Source organism: Cervus canadensis, chromosome 29 (genome assembly GCF_019320065.1).
Source record: "Cervus canadensis isolate Bull #8, Minnesota chromosome 29, ASM1932006v1, whole genome shotgun sequence".
Lineage (NCBI taxonomy): Eukaryota > Metazoa > Chordata > Mammalia > Artiodactyla > Cervidae > Cervus > Cervus canadensis.
This window is the reverse complement of record NC_057414.1, coordinates 45145705-45152551: the sequence shown is the minus strand read 5'-3', so window position 1 is coordinate 45152551 and position 6847 is coordinate 45145705. Positions and strand designations below refer to the sequence as shown.

The 6847-nt window shown below is 52.7% G+C and overlaps 1 long non-coding RNA gene across 1 annotated transcript; it reads left to right on the top strand.

The window, feature by feature from the left end:
* Positions 1–301: 301 nt before the first annotated feature.
* On the top strand, positions 302–4045 carry LOC122431409. Its single transcript, XR_006266498.1, has 3 exons — positions 302–625; positions 2271–2458; positions 2846–4045. It is a non-coding gene; the product is annotated as an uncharacterized LOC122431409 (long non-coding RNA).
* The last annotated feature ends 2802 nt before the right edge of the window (positions 4046–6847 follow it).

Genomic DNA, 6847 nt, shown 5'->3' with positions numbered 1-6847 from the left:
AACTAAGATCCTGCAGGCCGCTCAGCAAAAAAAAAACCAAACAACAAGAACAAAACCTCAAAAAACAAACACTCAGCACTGGGTTTCAGTGAGAACATAGGTTTTTTTTTTACCTCATTTTTGTGGATGACGCTGAGTCAGATTGCTGAGTCATACGATAAATTTACGCTAACTTCTAAGAACCCAGCAAGCTCACTCCACGGGGCCGCCCGGTCCTACCCCGCGGCCAGCGGGCGTGTATGCCTCCGTTGCTCCCACGGGGCCGCCCCGTCCTTCCCCGAGGCCAGCAGCATGCACGCTTCTGCTGCTACCATGAGACCGCCCCACCCTACCCCACGGCCAGTGGTGTATACGCTTCCCTCTCTGTCAGCGCTTGAGATGGGCTAGGTTGGTTTTTTGTTCCAGCTCTAAAAGGTACATAGGGGACTTCCCTGGTGATCCAGTGGTTAAGAATCACCTTGCAATGCAGAGGACGCAGGTTCAGTCCCTGGTTGGGGAGCTAGGATCCCTCATGCCGAGGGGCAAGTAAGCCCATGAGACTCAAACGCAGCCCACAGGCTTCAACGACAGGTCCCCCATGCACAGCAAAGGTCCTGGTGCCGCGACCAAGACCCAACACAGCCAAGTAAGTTAATTTAAAGAAATAATGATAAAAAGTACGCAGCACTTTCTCACGGAGGTTTTATTTGCATTTCCCTGATGACATGTGATGTGGAACTTCTTTTTTTTTTTTAATTGAAGGATAATTGCTTTACAGAATTTTGTTGTTTTCTGTCAAACCTCAACATGAATCAGCCAGAGGTAAACCTATATCCTTTCATGTGCTTACCACCATTTGCATGTCTCCTTCGGTGAAGCATCTGTTTCAGCCTTTTGCTCAATTTTGATATTTAGTTCCTTTCTCAGCTTTGAGAATTCCTGATGTGGGCTTCCCACATACACAGCCAGGGAGCTTAGACAGCAGACTCGCCCTGTCTCCAGCCGTGGAGCTGGAACCCCAGGCCCCGGTGTGGGTGGGGCTGGTGCTCCGGAGGCCCCCCTCCTGGGCCCGGGGGTGTCTTCTCACAGGACACCAGTCCTGCGGGGCTCAGGGCCCCCAGCGACCTCACTGTGCCATCATCCCCTCTTTAAGGCCCAGCTCCAAACAGCCACGCTCCGGGGCCCTGGGCGTCAGGACTGGAACATCGGGACCCCGTGCAAATGTCCCTGTTGAGCACGTCCTCCTGAGCTGGGGCTGCGGTTTCCGAGGTTTCTGCAGATTGATGATGACTGACCTCAGTCCTCTCCTCTTCCTAAGCTGCTTTGGTTAATCCGGGCCTTTTTCACTTCTGTGTACATTTTAGTATACTTCCTTCCTCTTCAGTTTTCTGGAAGGATCTGTGCAGAGTTTATACTGTTTCTTTTCTTCGTGTTTGGTAGAATTCACCTTATGAAGCCGTCTCTGCCTGAAGTTTTCTTAGTGGGGAGTTTTGTGTTTTGTTTTTTTTTTTTCTGAAGCCAAAATTAAACTTCTTTAGTAAATACAAAATTATTTTATTCTCTGTTTCTTCTTGAGTGAGCTGTGGAAGATTGTGTCATTCACCGATTTTTGTCCGGTTTATCTAATTATCTAAATTATCAAAAGCATTGATGCGAAGCTGCTCTTATGGGTCCCCTTCCTTTGTTTTAATATCTGTGGAATATGTAGTGATTATGCTTTTGTCAGAGGACGAGATGGTTGGATGGCATCCCCGACTCAACAAGCAGGAGTCTGAGCAGGCTCCAGGAGTTGGTGATGGACGGGGAAGCCTGGCGTGCTGCCGTCCGTGGGGTCACAGTCGGACTCGGCTGAGCGACTGAACAACAACAGCAATGCTTTTGTCGTGTGTGAGCCGGTCACCTCCTGCTTTCTCTCTTTTCATGGTCAGTCTGGCTAAGAGTTACTCAAGCCTGTTGATCTCAGAGAACCATCCTTCAGTCTTATAGGTTCTCCACTGGTTTTCCGTTTCAATTTCATTGATTCTCACTCTGATCTTTCACATTTTTCTGTTTGTTTTTTTTTCAAGTTGAATTAACTCCTTTCTCCAATCAGTTAACGTGAGAACTAAGGCCCTTTCATTGAGAACTTCTTTTATAATCTGTACATTAATACTCTAAACTGGGAAAACAGAAATTCAGAGAGTGATTCACTTCATTTTCTTTCTTTGGAAGTAATTTCTAACTTACATCCTGACCTATTCTTTGATCTGTGGATTTTTTAGCAGTTTGGTATTTTGTTTCGAAATACACAGGTATTTTAAAGATTTCTTCCTGCTATTAAGACCGAATTTAACTCCATCTGGTCAGATAACATATTTTGTATGACACAAGATTTAAAATCTTGGCTGAAGCTACTTCCTGCTCGAGAACGTGATCTCCCTCAGTTAATGTCCCACGTGCACTGGAAACGAACAATGAGCTGTCACGCAGTGGAGGTTCTGTGAGTACCCTGGGACCCCAGCTTCTACATCCGGCCTTAGTTTCTGTCCAAGTCTATCAGAATAATTTGTACAGGACAAATTATTCTCTTGGGGCTTCCTTTGTGGCTCAGAAAGTAAAGAATCTGCCTGTAATGCATGAGACCTGGGTTGAATCTCTGGGTTGGGAAGGGCCCCTGAAGAAGGGAATGGCTATGCACTCCAGTATTCTTGCCTGCAGAATCCCATGGGCAGAGGAGCCTGGTGGCTTACAGCCCACGGGGTCGTTCTCTGCTCCCGGGACAGGGTCTAAGATTGTTCTGACCCAGGAGGCTCCTGGCCACTGCTGTCCTTCCCAGCTCTCTTACCCTGCGTCTCTAAAGGATTTCTCTCTCTCCTCCCAATCGCAGCCACCGGTCCTGAGAGGTGACTTCACTCTGCTGCAGATGAAGTCGTTCTTCTGCAGACGGATTTGGAGCCCTGGTTCCACAGCCTGCTTCTCCCCTGGAAAACTCCCTGACCCACAGTCCTGACGCTGGGGGCAAGAACCACGGCTCGCACGGTCTCACCCCCACTTTAGAAGTTGAGTGCTTGGAGACACCCCTGGCGGTCCAGTGGTTAAGACTCCGCGCTCCCAATGCAGAGGACACAGGGTCGACCCCTGGTTGAGGAACTAAGACCCCACCTGCTGCAGGGCAAGGCCGAAAAGTAAAAATTAAAAGGCGAGGAAGAAGTTGAGTGCTTGGTGGGTTGGGGCCGGCCGCTCCAATTCTCGGCGGGGAAGCCCCCACCACCAGCCAGAGTGTGGAGAGAGGGAACCAGCACCCTCAGCGCCTGAGCCCAGGGTGGGGCCCCGGGTGGGGTCTGAGCTGGAGCAGGACCCACCCTCAGCCACACTCACTCAGGATTTAGACTCAAACGCAGATGTCGGAGGGGCAGGGCAAGAAACGCTGACAAGCTGCCCTCCCGGGAAGGTAGCCCAACAGTGGGATGCCGGGGGCGGTGGGGAGTGTGGGGGCCCCGGCGTGTGGGGCTGCCTGGCCTGGGGTGGGCTTCCGTCCTGCTGAGCCAGAGTGCGGGGGTTCAGGGGTACACACCTAGGTTCACAGACCCCAGACTCTTCCAGTTCTTACCAAGTTCTAGTAGATTTTATGGGATGAATGTTTCTTCATTTGAAATGGCTCCAGGGTCATTTCCAGAGAACAGCCATTTGCATTTTTTAAAAAATAGTCTCCGGTTTTACATTAAGTGGAACCACAGAGCCCCCTTGCTGTCGTGCGGAGAGCAGAGCGCCCTGCAGCTTTGTGATTCGGCGACGTCTGAATGTGAGATCTTCACGAGTTCCCCTTCGGCTACGCACCTGATGGAAAGCTGGTGCAGGAAGAACATGGTCCCTCCAAAGGGACCCTCTGCTCAGCTCTCCTCCCGCGACCACTGTCCTCTGTCCAGCGCTTCCTCCTTGGCAACACACAGGATTTTATTCCCTTACCCTGTACATCCAAACTGTAATAAATGCCGCTTAATTTATTGTTTATTTCTTTTTGTAAGCTTTTTATTTTGTATTGGGCTATGGGCTTCCCTGGTGCCTCAGACGTTAAAGAATCTTGATCTTGGTAAAGATCAAGAGACACGGGTCAGATCCCTGTGTCAGGAAGATCCCCGGAGAAAGAAGTGGCAACCCCCTCCAGTGTTCTTGCCTGGGAAATCCCTAAGGACATAGGAGCCTGGTGGGCTACAGTCCACGGGGTCGCAGAGAGGTGGACGCCGCTGAGCGACTCCACTTTGACTTCACGGTCGATGAACAACGCTGAGCTTCAGGTGGGCAGTAAGGGGACTCAGCCGCACTCACACACGTTCTCATTGCTTACTGCTTGTGCTTCTCAAGGCCACGAAGACAGTCCCCTACGCTTTATTCTAGATGTTTTGTAGTTTCACAGAACTTCCCTGGCGGCCCAATGGTTAAGACTCTGCACATCCACTGCAGGGGGGTGTGGGTTCAACCCCTGGTCAGGAAACTAACATCCACGTGCTGCATGGCCCAGACAAAAGTAAAGAAAACAAGTGTTTTGTAGCTTCGTAGTTTGCATTTAGATCTATGATTGATACACAGTTAATTTTGTATAAAGTAAGAGGTTTAGATCAAGATCCATTTTTTTTCCTATTGGCATTCAATTGTTCCAGTGTCATTTGTTGAAAAATATGTAAAACATTTTATTTCTGGATTTTCAAATAGTGTCTTTGAATTTTTTTGGTGACTTTTGAAACATTTTTGAGTGATTTTAAAAGGCAAATGAAAGAAACAAGAAAAAATTCTCCTGTCGAAAGAGCCAGGTTTTCGCAGGCTCTGGAGATTCCGAGGGTCCAGCGCAGCCCATTCTCGAGGCTGGTTCTTTCATCCTAGGAGCAGGGGTGGCGTGGGCGGGGGCCTGCCCTCCCACCAGCATGCGGGGAGTCCCTGGGGGGTGCGTCCCCTGTCCTGCCCCATCCTGCTGCAAGGGAGTGAGGCCCTCGGGGCACCATCTACAGCCAGGGAGCAAGGGGAGGCAACTCAGGAGCCTCCTGGCTCCCCCCGCAAAGCTTCCCTCCAGGCTGCGCGGGCGAGAAATAAAATGTACATGAGGGAAAAACTCAGATGCCTCATGGTGCCCACGAGATGAGTCACACAACAGAAGAAAGAAGGAAATCAGTGGCCCTGGTGACCCGGGACCGGCCGGCCCTCAGGAGAGGCCCTCGGGCGCCACCTGGTGGCAGCGGTTGGGACCGCGGCTCTGCCGGCGGCTGAGGCCTGGGCTGGGCGCCCCTCGGCCGGGGGCTGCAGGAGGCCACACGGAGGGCAGGTGGGAGGCAGATGATTGACAGGTACATAGGAAGGTGTGGACAGGTGACACACAGATAGATGGATACATGGGTAGGTCGATAGACGAGACAGATGATAGGTATGAAGTATATGTTTTATACATAATATGCATTTTGTATATTATACACATTTTAAAAATATTTTTGAGGGGCAGTCCCAGTATTTAATCTTCAAAGAAGTTCCTATGACAATCTCTACTTCCCTCCCTCGACCTGTTCTACCACAAAACGCACACACACCGACTTACACATACTTACAGATATGTTGCCTATCGTGCGTATAATTGCATCTAACATATACACACACTTACATATATGCATATAAAACAGCTGGATTTGATGTGCTGGCGCCCGGCTGAGTTTGAGGGAACGAGCGCAGGTCCATGGCCTTTCTTTCTCTTCATTTGCTCTGAATCCTGGCCGCACGCTCTTTGTTTCAGGGCCTCGCTCTGTGAGGGGCCTGGACTGCGCTCCCTCGGGCAGACGCTCTGTCACCTGCAGCTCTGACTCTGGAGGAAGGTTTCCTTGCTCCCTCCTCCAGACGGCTCTGAGGGGTGCCGCCTCAGACCACCCACCGTGCACCCCGCCTCCCTTTGGGCTCATGGAAGCGAAGTCCCCGCGGCACGAGGACACAGCAGCACGCCCGCCCGGGGGACGCTGGGCGGCACAGCGGGGAGTGGACCCCGGGCCCCTGCACGCCGTGGACGGAACCGCCAGCACAGCTGGGTGGAAAGGGCCTGGAGCCAGAGGACTCGAGGGACGCATGCAGTGTGTGGTGCCGGTGTGACCGCCCGTGGCCAGCAGGACTCGCTCGGCGGGAGGACTGGGAGTGGGCCCCGGGGGGCCGCGGGGACAGCAGCTCACAGGGGGTCCCTGGGTGCTGGAAGCTTCTGTCCCCACCCGAGTGCTGGCTGTAGCAGGCGGCTGGCGTGTGCAGTTACGGAGGTCTGTGCCAGTCTGTCCCCTTTCCTGTGGGTTTTCTTTCTTTTTTTCCAGTGTAAGGAGCCGAGGCAGGGGGTCTGGGGGCAACAGCGGGGCAGGCCTGACCACTGCCCCTCACATCCACCTCCAGCGGCGCTCACTCGGCCCGTGACGACCGGCCTGGCGATCGTGAGTCAGCCACAGCCTGAGAAGGACTTTCTTTCTTCTACCCAACAATCCCATTTTCTTTTCAGCCCGAGGAACTCCCCAGGCCCTGCATCCTCTGGTGTACGAGAGCTGGAAGGACTCCAAGGATGAATTCAAGGTCAGGAGCCACACGTCCCACAGGTGAGGGCCGGTGGGACCAGCTCCCACAGGCCAGCAGAGCAGACAAGGGCCAGGCTCCCGGGGCCTGGTAGGGGCCCTCGGCCTCCCCTCAGCAGCTGACGTGGGCTGCCTTTGAGATCAGGCCCCCGCAGCGTCCATGTGGAGTTTCTACTGTTGAATGGTGTTGTTACCCAACAGCCCCCCACCAGCTGGCCGGCCAGCCTAGTTCTCGCCAGAAGCCAACACACACACACAGCAACACGCCTGGTGGCCCAGGCCTCAGCGTGGGTCCCAGGACGGGGCGGGCT